Here is a 12,416-nt window from a genome sequence, read left to right as displayed (position 1 = left end):
TGGTGGAGCTGAGCTGGTGGATGGGCGAGGAGGAGATGGTGGGCGGGGAGGTGACGCGGATCGGGGACGGAGAGAGCCCCGCTGAGGAGACGACGATGTTGATGGGCGAGCTGGTGCTGTAGGACTTGGCGAGGCGGCTGGGCGACTGCTTGGGAGAGGAGACGCGCTGCGTGGTGCTGTAGCCGGCGGCGCTCTCCGAGACGGAGCCCGCCCGCTGGAACTTGGTCGGTGAGCCCACCTGCTGCATGGACAGAGGCGAGCTCACTCTCTGCGCCGGCAGCGTGGAGCTGGAGTAGTAGAGGGCTGGCGAGTGCTGCTGCTGCTGCGAGGAAGAGGAGGAGTCCGGCAAGTGGAAGGCGCTCCCATGGCTCGGCGCGAAGGTCTCTCTGGGCAGTGGCTGCGACTGGGACGGCAGCTCCGAAGCGGCGAGCTGGGCTGCCCGGCCGGTGGTGCCCTGAGGAGGAGGAGGCGGCGAGGGGAGGGGCGGGGAGAGAAAGCAGGCAAGAGGCGGTCAAGAGAAGAAAGCGGCAGCCCGTCTACAGCACAGCCCTTCACTCTCTCCTCCTCCGCCCGCAGGAGCACTGGGGAGGGGGAAATGAAACGCATCCCACAGCGCGACTGGGACCTTTAGGGCAAAGCCACCAACGTCCACTGACCTGCAGCTCAAATATTCTTGGGCAGCAAACTGATTTCCAATCCTGTGCTTGCTTACTCAGAAGCAAATCCTACCGGATTCAGTGGGGCTTACTCCCAGCCAGGTAAGTGCAGAAGGAGCCACCAACACCCTTGGCTGAATGCGGTTTAAACAGCAACCCCCCAGTTCCTCACTTGAAATCAAAGGAGCAGGTAAAAACGATTTGTGGAAAACAGTCAACTTCTTTGGAGTAAGAGACATTTACACAAGGGAATATCAATGCCATAGCCAGTGTTTCTCAAACTGTGGGTCAGGACCCACTAGGTGGGTTGTGAACCAATTTCAGGTGGGTCCCCATTCATTTCAATATTTTGTTTTTAGTATATTAGACTTGATGCTAACATGGGATGTGACTGCATTTGGGAAAATGTTACAGACCTGTACTTTTAACAGGTTACTATGTATATTCTTTTAACAATGATAGTCAATGTGGATAGGATTGCAGTCTAGGATTGTTAAAAAATTTACTGCTTGATGATGTCACTACCTGTCATGACATCACTCATGGTGGGTCCTGACAGATTCTCATTCTAAAAAGTGGGTCCGGGCACTAAAAGTTTGAGAACCACTGCATACAATAAAATAATTCTGTCTTCCAAAGAATCTTGGGAACTGTAGTTCTCTGAGAGGAGACTAAGAACTGGGGGGAGGGACTGAGTACAGCACAGTATCTTCAAGAAACTACATTTATTCCCAGGATATCCTTGGGATACTCCCAGTGATCTCCAGATTAAGAAAATGGAAGAACTGTAGTCATTTAAGCATCTCTTTTGAAAAGCACCATCTTTTTGTGTTTCATAAGTGGATAGTGCAGTTTGCATTTCATTATAACTGTTATTTTGTTACAGATAGTTTAGTACCTTTAAAAATATAAGAAGTGTTCCTGCAGTGTATGTTGTGGTATCCAGAAAAGAATCAGTGGACAGTGTCTGCACAAGCCTGCTGCTAGAAGCTGCAGGCTTGGATGCTTAGTCATTTGTAGATCAGCTCATGAAATGGCAGACTGAAGTGTCTACCTATGAAAGGTCTGTGCATAGGTTGGCAACCTTCAGTCTCAAAAGACTATATGGTATAAGCCTACAGCACCCGGTATTCCCAAGCGGTCTCCCATCCAAGTACTAACCAGGCCTGACCCTGCTTAGCTTCTGAGATCAGACGAGATCGGGCATGTGCAGGGTAACAGTTCTGTGCATAGGAACTCAGACCTACTTCTTAAAATGGTCAGCCTACTGAACTGGCCAGTAAACTTATGAAACAAGCCTGTCTTTCAGTCTAACCTACCTCACAGGGTTGTTGTGAGGATAAAATGAGGAAAGGAACCCCACCCTGAGCTAAAAAATGTCAAAAATATTTTCTTCTTGCACCAGTGCACGGGAAAGCCTGCGCAATCTTGCCTGTGCCAGTGGAAGCCTCAACGCAGCCTGGAGCAGGTTAAGTTCCATGCAGGGCAGTGGAGGGTGGAGACAAGGTGGGTGGGTGTATCGGACCTGGGAGGGGACAGGATCAGTGGTGTTGGCATGCATCATATTCTATCCCCCTTCACATGTCAGATCTGGCAACATGGCTCTACTTTCACTGGGGAATTAGCAGGCACAGTTCCGAGTAGACCAGCTGCTGTGGCTGGGTCTTTTCTCCAGAGATGCCCTCTTATCAAATGTCCCCTTACCGCAAGGAAACCTCCGGTCTGATCAGTTCTTGCACAGGATGAAGCGTGGCTGTAAGTGCTGCATTGGTGCTGGATAGGATTGGGCTGCCTAGCTGCAATTCTATACACATTTTCTTGGAAGTAACAGTCATTGAACACAGCTGAGTAGATATGTATAGGATTGCTTTGGTAATCACTAAAGAAAACTGTTGCTGTCTTAGATGTGAAATTTACTAGACTCTGTGAGTGTTCTACCACCCCTTTTAAGGTCAAAGTGTCTTGGGCCTAGGGGGAGAAGTAAGAAGCATATCCCTAAGTATTTGTGTGTTAATACTGTGTTGATGTATGTCAGTACATAACCAACATGAATAATTCACACTGTCACAGAATGTTATGATGGCCACTGTATTGGAAAGCATTAGTAAACCTTAGATAAATTAATGCAAGGTTGGTTTGTTGATGGTTATTAGCCATGATAGTTATAATGGAACTTCCATTGTCAGAGGCAGTATCTCTGAGTACAGGATAGGTTGTAGAGTGACTCTATCACTGCCCATTACATGGCAGGCTGCAATTTGAAATAGACCACAGAATGAGAAAAACCTTAGTTTGATCCTGCAGTGGATTTATTGTTTTCATTGCTCTTACCAATGTACACCCTTCTTTGGCAGAAAATGTGACTCAGGGCACAATCCTAACCAAGTCTACTCAGAAGTAAGTCCTATTTTGTTCAATAGGGCTTACTCTCAGGAAAGTGTGGTTAGGATTGCTCATACATTCAAAAAACAAATAAGGTGAAAGTTATGGACTGTAACTATCCAAAGAACATCACAGGAATATGCCAGAGAAACCAAAAATAAATGAGGTGGAGAGAGCTGATATAGATGTAAATCTAACCATTCCTCATTTCCTGGAACTATGGTTATCACCACTTTTAAAAAGAGGACTGGTCAGTGGGTTTAAATGCAATTGTAAAGTATTTTGTTTCTGCTTCAAAGAAATAATATAGGAAAAATGGTCAGGTATGAGAAGGGGGGGAAATCCTTCAAATAGTAAATTTTCTTTGACCATCCAGTTTGCATCTCTTTTTGTTGTATGTATGTACCAGACTCCTGCCCTTTGCTTGCTCTGTGGCACTTTCCCATTTCTGAGAACACTTACAGCTGTCTTTTCTGGAATAAAAATAAATTTCTGCTTATTTATTTGCAAGGCTTACAAAAAATGAGGGCAGGGTTGGGGAGCAAGGAGGTAGGGGACCTTTTTAGTCCAGACAGAAATTTGCATTTCATTGAAAACAGTACATTGCTGGGCATATTTGCACAGGAGGGCCTCAGATCTTCCTGCCAGTCATGCAGTGCTGGTGCAAAGTTTTCCCTAAATCTTGTAATTTAAAATAAAAAAGAGGGGAGAGAGAGAGAGAAAATCCTCAGCAGATGCTCCCTATTAAAATTTTCAATTATGTGCCTGAGCCCCTTCTGGAACAGCAAAGAATAGAATGTACCTCTTATCTCCAAACATAGACTGCATTCCAGTTTTTATCAGGGATCTTAGGCTCAAGAGATCATCTGTGGCTGTTAATCTGGTAACATTAAAATCCTCTAATAACAGCATGCTAGAGTGAGAGATAGCTAAGCATTCTGTTGAAAGGCACACTCTGATTTCAGATACATTTCTCCCTTCCTGGCCCCTTGCTGTTTTCCTTCATGATCATGCAGAGGATTTATTTGAAACATTAAAGAATGCCCCAAATGTTGGAAGTTGACAATGCTTTGTCAGCACTAGCCACAACTGAAGAAGTAGCACCATGAGACACAATGAAGACAGACAAAAAGTTATGTCTAGTAACATAAACTAGTTTATGCAGATAAGCACACGTATTAACATATTTAGAGCTCTAATAGCACTTCATAGGGAGCATTCATTCACTGCATCAGTTTTTGCTTTCTTATCCACCCATCCATATGGAATTGTTGACAATCTGTCTTCTGCAAGAGGTTGCAAGGATCTTAAAACAAACTTATTCAGAAGAAAATCTCATGTATCAGTGCAATTTACTTCTGAGTAAAGACACTTAGGATTGGGGATTTTTTTAAACATACATGTGTATTTGAACACATCCAAGTTTAAAGTTTGATTATTATGCACATATCACATAAGATACTTTGTTTCCATGTTCTTGACTATATTGTTTTATAATTATGGTCAGATGTCTTTATGTACTGTCTCTTTAAAAATTAAAGCTAGACAAGTGGGAACTGAGGCAACAGCAGCTTCATGTTTCCTCACTCTCACTCCTGGGCACATACTAGATGAGTGGAAGGTGGGGCACCACTGAAACTGTTGTTCTTCCTCTCTTTTTTTTTTGCTGTTATTGCCAAGTACATATACTTGAATTCACACAAGTATATTGACCTGACTATTTATCGTGAGGAGGGATTGCTATTTGATTTTGGAAAACATTAGCAGAGCTGAGGGAATCAATCAGCTGAGTTTTGTTAAGAACTTTGTTGCAACAAGGAAAAGACTGCAGCCATTGTTATACAGGCAAAATAAGACAGGTAAAAGAAATGAATAAACAGTCTCATAATTGTACAGGGGTGTCAAATACAAGGTCCAGGGGCTGGATGAAGCCCATGGAAGCTCTTCATATGGCCCAGCACCACCACCACCTGCTCTCAGCTGTGCTAAGGTGTCACTGCTGAAAGGGTAGTCAGCATGATAATTGAGTTTCTGATATTTTGAAAATACAACCAAGATTTGCATATTTTTCTCTTCTTTCATTTACAGCTGATGAGTTCCTATGAGGAAAAAAGTGCTTATTTCTGGTCATGACCTGCTTAAGCCATTTCTGTCTATGTTGCATATACACAACAGGGATCAAATGTGTACACCTGTGGGCTGGGCAGAAAGGGGATTAATGAAATCACTTCTGGCCTTCAGCAGGTGCCATGAATGCTGTTTGGCCCTCTCTTTGACACCCCTGTCATAGTAGGAAAGTGCAACCCACAATCCTTTAGACCAGGGGTCCCTAAACTTTTCAGCTGAAGGCCGCATCAAGCATCTGGCACAGTGTCAAGGGTCGGGGAAAAAAATTAAATATAAAATTAAATAAATACATTAGAGATGGAACTTAGATGAATGAATAAATGGGCACAAATGTCCAGGACTTTTCCAAACACCAACACAGCCCAAAGCACACACTTAAACGAACCCCCATTCTCCCACCTCACAAGCACAACTCCAGTTGTGTTTGGTCAACTGGGCCAGAGGCTCTCAGGGGATCAGAGGCTGGCCATGGGCCGGACAGAGGCTCGCTGTGGGCCGCATCTGGCCCCCGGGCCAGGGTTTGGAGACCCCTGCTTTAGACTAGCAACAAAATAGGTTGCAGCACCCCCCCCCTATTGGTGAGGATTAATATATACACCACTGACTATATACTTGGTGACTCTACTCATATACAGTCACTCTTCCAACAGGAAGAATTTGGAATTTAATTTGGTGGTGGATTTTGGGCTCTGGTTGAATGCAGAATTTGGAGAACTCATTACATTTGGTAATGGATATCATCTTGGATCCAAAGTGGAACTACTTGTTCTGCCCAGGGGCAGTAAAACCTGGTGTGAATCAATGATGTCATCAAACCTATTAATCTCTGCTAGGAGAGTTCTGTTCACACCATGTTGTCTACAGCAGTGGTTCCCAAACTTTTTAGCATCAGGACCCACTTTTTTAAATGACAATATCTATCTAATCTATCCAGACTTTTTCAAAAAGGAAATCTAGAAAGAAATATTTTATAAGTAATAATAATCAGAAAAAGACCCTCAAACATTTATCTCCCTATATGTACAAATGCTTGCGAACTGCAGAAGCTGAGCTCTTTGCAGGGTAATTAGCAGCTACAGTTTTTGATTTTTGAATAGGCTCATGGCTTCAGGCAATCTGATCTCCGTCATCCTTTGGTGGCCCACCAAAAATCAGGTCGCAACCCACCAGTGGGTCCCAACCCACAGTTTGGGAACCACTGGTTTGCAGCATATATGGGAACACTAGGTCCTGCTGTTCACTAATATCATTAGCACATACCAGGGTTTAGAGACTTCCCTCCAAATAATCCCATTTATTAAATCACCTTAAAATACAGATGGAATTCTCTTAGTTCACTTATCCCTAATGTAATTATTGAGAAGCATATATGCACATGGCTTTGTATGAAATGAAAGGAAAAGGAAATAAGATGGTTGTATCTATATAGCATTAAATCCCATGCACAATGCTTTCATGTTAATATGCCACATAACTTATTTTAAAAATGTCTGTTTCAATTAAACATGGTACCTTTATTTAAAATTGTGACGTGAAGGAGCCGGGAAAGAAGGAAGCTCAGTGGACCACCCTGACTGCCAGTTGAGAATAGGCAACCAAAGATTTTATATAGTGAGTTACCTAGTAGATAAGAGGTTCTCACAGCTTCCTCCTGAGTGAATAAGATTTCTTTCTTCGTTATAAGCTAGCCGCAAAATATGAAGGAGAAAAATAGCCTACTCACCTTAGTCAGGACAATAAAGTTAGAACATTACAGAGATATGTCTTATGAGTCTCCCACAAATCCACCCAATCCCAGGGCCCAATCCTATCCAACTTTCCAGAGCTGATGCAACCATGCCAACGGGGTGTGCACTGTATCCTGCAGTGAGGTGGCAGTCATGGAGGTCTCCTCAAGGTAGGGGAACAGAGCTGCATTTTGGCTGCATCAGCACTGGAAATCTGAATAGAATTGGGCCCTTAGATCTTTTGCATTTTTTCCTACCTGGGAGATGCGTACGCTTCCTCTCCAGAACGGGAAATGCAAGATTTCTATGTTGGCACTGACACTTTTTGGTCCTCTGCAACACTATGAGTTCCAGAGCTGCCCTTAAGATTGTATAGGGCATATATTCTAGGTGTTATAGCTCTTTTAACTGCTCCTAGTGGTCTTATCAGCTACCTTCATTGCAGCAAGGTAGGGGGTGTGTGTTCCCTTGTATCCACGGATTCAGCTAATGCAGGGTTTTGGAACCCCTGCAGATACGGGCCATGCCTGTACGTATTTATTCAACAGTAAGGCCCAATGTGTCCAATTGTGCTTATTCTCAGAAAAGCTGGTGAATCTACCCCTATTCCAGAGCTGACTTTTGATTTCTTGTAAAGCTCATTCAAGGCATATTCAGATTAATTTCTGAAAAGCAGGAGGCTGATTTGTAGATGCAAGATCAAGACAAAAACCAGGGACAAGCTGGGGAATGCAGCTTCCTCTGAATTGGTTGCATTTGTATCATTCATGCCAACACATATCCCAATCTGATTGGCTCTACAGTGTTGGGAGATTCTTCCATAAATTACAGGTGGAATCTTTTTAAGTGCGGGGGTTTCGTTCCCTGAACTTCTGCGTTTGGAAAAATCCGCATTGTGCCAAATCAACCAGAAACACACAAATTTTACACAATTTGTGATTTTACACAAATTGCATGGCGTTACGCAAACTGTGTACAGTTAAGCAAACAGTGTTACAGCTGGACACTGGGGGATGGAAGAAAAGTAAGGCAGTGGTTCTCAATCGCCTCCCCCCTCACTACATCCCCACTCCCGTACTCAGCCCTCCCGTTGCTAGCTTTCCCCACTTGTTTTGCAGGCGAGATGCTGAGCTTTTAAGAGTCCAATCCTATGAATTCTACTTAGAAGTCCCATTGTAGTCAATGGAGCTTACTCCCAGGAAAGTGTGGAGAGGATTGTAGCTGAAATCTAATGCTTGGGATTGTTCAGAAGACTTGCTTGTTGCTGGAATACAGAGAGCCTGCAGCATCTCAGTCTGAAGGAGGGGGGAGTTTGGCAGAGAGTGCCTGGCTTTCCTTATCATTTTCAACTCTGAGAAAGGCAAACCAAACAAGCTGGAAGAAAATGCTCTGTGAGTTTTTTTAAAGCAATCCCCCTCTGTTACTACTTTGTGTGTGTGTGCGTGTGTGTGAGTGAGAGAGAGAGAGAGAGAGAGAGAGCGCTCCTCTTTGCTGCACTGGTTCTGGCTACAGAGGTTTTTCCGTTGGCTTCCCCTCTCCCCACAAGATTCTCATGGATTCTTGCAGTGTTCCTCTGCACTTGCCTCTTTGATGGCTCAGGGGCTCCAAGGAGTCTTACTGTCCATTATATATCTGGACTTTCAGAAGGCGTTTGACACGGTCCCTCACCAAAGGCTACTGAAAAAACTCCACAGTCAGGGAATTAGAGGACAGGTCCTCTCATGGATTGAGAATTGGTTGGAGGCCAGGAAGCAGAGAGTGGGTGTCAAAGGGCAATTTTCACAATGGAGAGAGGTGAAAAGCGGTGTGCCCCAAGGATCTGTCCTAGGACCGGTGCTTTTCAACCTCTTCATAAATGACCTGGAGACAGGGTTGAGCAGTGAAGTGGCTAAGTTTGCAGACGACACCAAACTTTTCTGAGTGGTGAAGACCAGACATGATTGTGCGGAGCTCCAGAAGGATCTCTCCAGACTGGCAGAATGGGCAGCAAAATGCGCTTCAATGTCAGTAAGTGTAAAGTCATGCACATTGGGGCAAAAAATAAAAACTTTAGATATAGGCTGATGGGTTCTGAGCTGTCTGTGACAGATCAGGAGAGAGATCTTGAGGTGGTGGTGGACAGGTCGATGAAAGTGTCGACCCAATGTGCGGCGGCAGTGAAGAAGGCCAATTCTATGCTTGGGATCATTAGGAAGGGTATTGAGAACAAAACGGCTAGTATTATAATGCCGTTGTACAAATCTATGGTAAGGCCACACCTGGAGTATTATGTCCAGTTCTGGTCGCCACATCTCAAAAAAGACATAGTGGAAATGGAAAAGGTGCAAAAGAGAGGGACTAAGATGATTACAGGGCTGGGGCACCTTCCTTATGAGGAAAGGCTACGGCGTTTGGGCCTCTTCAGCCTAGAAAAGAGATGCCTGAGGGGGGACATGATTGAGACATACAAAATTATGCAGGGGATGGACAGAGTGGATAGGGAGATGCTCTTTACACTCTCACATAATACCAGAACCAGGGGACATCCACTAAAATTGAGTGTTGGGCGGGTTAAGACAGACAAAAGAAAATATTTCTTTACTCAGCGTGTGGTCGGTCTGTGGAACTCCTTGCCACAGGATGTGGTGCTGGCGTCTAGCCTAGATGCCTTTAAAAGGGGATTGGACAAGTTTCTGGAGGAAAAATCCATTATGGGGTACAAGCCATGATGTGTATGCGCAACCTCCTGATTTTAGAAATGGGTTATGTCAGAATGCCAGATGCAAGGGAGGGCACCAGGATGAGGTCTCTTGTTATCTGGTGTGCTCCCTGGGGCATTTGGTGGGCCGCTGTGAGATACAGGAAGCTGGACTAGATGGGCCTATGGCCTGATCCAGTGGGGCTGTTCTTATGTTCTTATGTCCCTGTACAAGGTGCACAATCTTCCAGAGCCTCTTCCATGGCTCCAGGGCTACTTCTGTGCCTTTGCAAGGTAGAGCTTCTTTGTAATGTTTTGGGCTGCCTTGAAAGGGAGCAAGACGCCAGTGCGAGGCTAAGGTGTGTGCGACTTTGAAATCCCCCCTATTTGCGTTGAGATAAATCCGCAGATAAAAAATCTGTGTATTAAAAGGTTGCACCTGTGGCTTTAAAAGTATGTATTTCCCTGTACTCTGAAACAACTACTTTTGACCTGATAATTCAAAATGAGTGATATCTATGCAGAACATGCTGGATATTAACCTATGTGAAACTACCAAATTCAGTTTCCTCTAATTCCTTTTCTAAAAAGCTGAGTCACTTTGGCAAGAGTTGACTTGAGGCCATTCACTGATGTTAAATTGCAGTTGATTCAGGATAGAACAAAGTATTTCTTCCCTCAGCACAAAATTACCTTATGGAACTCTCTACCACAGGATGTGCAAATAGCTATGACCTTCAATGGGCTTTAAAATGATTAGAAAAATTCATATAAGATATATCTGTCAGCAATGGTTAGGCATTATAATGGTTAGGCAAAGTAAGAGAACCTCCATGAACAGAGGTAGCACACCTCAGATATGCTGTAAGAGTGAAAGACTGAGTGGAGCCACCCAAGCCACAGTGTGGAAATGTTGGCCTCCACCAGTGGGGGTGGGGGTTATTGCTCATTAAAAGTGTGTGGATTTGCTCTTTCCTACTTGTACTAGACCTCTCATTTAATTTCTTGTCTTGTTCTTTTCTACCTTTTTGCAAGGATGGCTGCAGTGCTCTCTCTTTGTTTCAGTGAAGCTCTTAACTAAAGTCAATTTTGCTTAATTCCTTCAGCTATACTAAAAAGATAACCAGTTAAGGGACAAACACTGGGGAATGACTATTACCTCCATACCCTTGCTTGTGAGCTTCCAGAGGCATCTGCTGTTGACAACAACTGCTAGACTAGATGGATGTTGGTCTGATTTAGCAAAATAATTCTTCTCTCTGTATTTGTATAACTTAAAAAATGTGCCTCAGGTAAATAGAAAATGTTTCTCCAAGTAGTTAAAAGTTCATTTAAAAAAAAACACATTATAATATTGCAACTGAAAATAGCTTTGTATAATGGAAAGTGTTAAGCAGCCTTAACTGGAGATTTCAGTCTTCTCTGCCTGTAATAAAATCACTTGGCAACACAGCGTGAGCCTTGATGTAGATAACTGGATCAGTCTACCAGTGATAAAATGTGTCAGTCATTTAATTCCTCAGGAGCAAAATAAATGAGCGATTTCAGATGTGCTGTGGACATACAAATACTACTCAGGTTGCCAGCCTTTCTATAATAAACTGCATTATGCCCTATGAATTGATATGGTCCCTCACAGTATCTGTTAACAGTGTGAAGGAGATAAGCTGCAGGCATGTTTAAAACATTTGTGTGTGTTCTACTTCACACATATTGTACTTTTCCCCATGCCATTCTATAGGATACAACTGTGCTTTAAGAAAGATGACAAAACCACTGTGTAAATCAAGTTATATATGTATACACACACACACACTTTACGAAAGGGCTAATCCTATTTCTATTTAGGTCAAAAGTAAAATTCCTATGATCTTTAGCAGAAGCAGAAAAGGACACAGGGACTCCTTATCAGAAGCAGTTTGTATGTTTGAAGCATCTCTGATTTGCTGGGGCACAGGAGAAGCCTGGCAATGAGAAGATACAGTTTTGTACACTTGTGCCAAGCAAGAGATACTGTCATAACTTGATGCAATTTTCAAAAATGCAAGCAATTTATACTTCAAAGTATAAATCAATTGTACAAATTAAATGTCTTCAAAGATACTTGGCAATTTATACAATGATATTCCATATCCTCCATATTCCTAGCTAGCACAGTTTTATTATAGTTCATGGCTTGGCTTCTGTAGTGAGATGGTTAAGTAGAAATCTGAAGTTATCTTTCAAAAATTCTATTCTACTCACAGCTACAAGGAACACTTCAGAAAAAAAAAAACTGAAACAAATAGTTTTTATTTTACAAAATGAGAAGGCACATAAGAAGCAAGTTCTTCAAACCTGTTTATTTTTAAGACTAATATTTGGCCTAGGTAAATCTCATTCAAAAGGAGCTAAATCAAAAGAAAATAATTTTCTATAATTTGATTTTATCATCTGCTGGATGCTGGACTTGAATCAAGATTCAAGTTGAAGTGTATATATAATATATACTTCAGGATCAGGATAATCAGGAATAGGTAAGACCACATTGGCCAAGTAGATAGCCAAGTACCTGCACAAAGATGTTAAGAATGCTTCTTTTTGTTTTCTGGGTGGCACAGCCTGGTTCCCTACACCATCAGTATTTGTAAGACCAAGGGGTCTAGGAAGCATAGGATGGATTCCCAGGTAACATTTCAGTCCTTGGAACTGCTTTTGGGATGATCTCCTGACAAGATCATAGAGAGAACTAGAGTGTTGGATATGGTTTGCCTGAGAATGTATCCCTTTTTGTTCCTGAGCAAAATCAAACCCTCAGAATAGGGCTTACAGTGTCAGGGCAGGAGGTCTTGCTGAGTGGTAGAGCTG

At 43.1% G+C, this 12,416-nt stretch overlaps 1 protein-coding gene and 1 pseudogene across 1 annotated transcript in view; both read right to left on the bottom strand.

Annotated features, from left to right (window-relative positions):
• Positions 1-12,416, bottom strand: part of CTNND2 (catenin delta 2) — a 575,776-nt gene that overhangs the window by 332,115 nt on the left and 231,245 nt on the right. The window lies entirely within an intron of this gene.
• On the bottom strand, positions 1,769-1,887 carry LOC136649846 (5S ribosomal RNA; annotated as a pseudogene).

This window comes from Tiliqua scincoides, chromosome 4 (genome assembly GCF_035046505.1).
Source record: "Tiliqua scincoides isolate rTilSci1 chromosome 4, rTilSci1.hap2, whole genome shotgun sequence".
NCBI lineage: Eukaryota > Metazoa > Chordata > Lepidosauria > Squamata > Scincidae > Tiliqua > Tiliqua scincoides.
The sequence above is the reverse complement of the archived record's forward strand: the minus strand, read 5'-3'. Positions and strand labels throughout refer to the sequence as shown.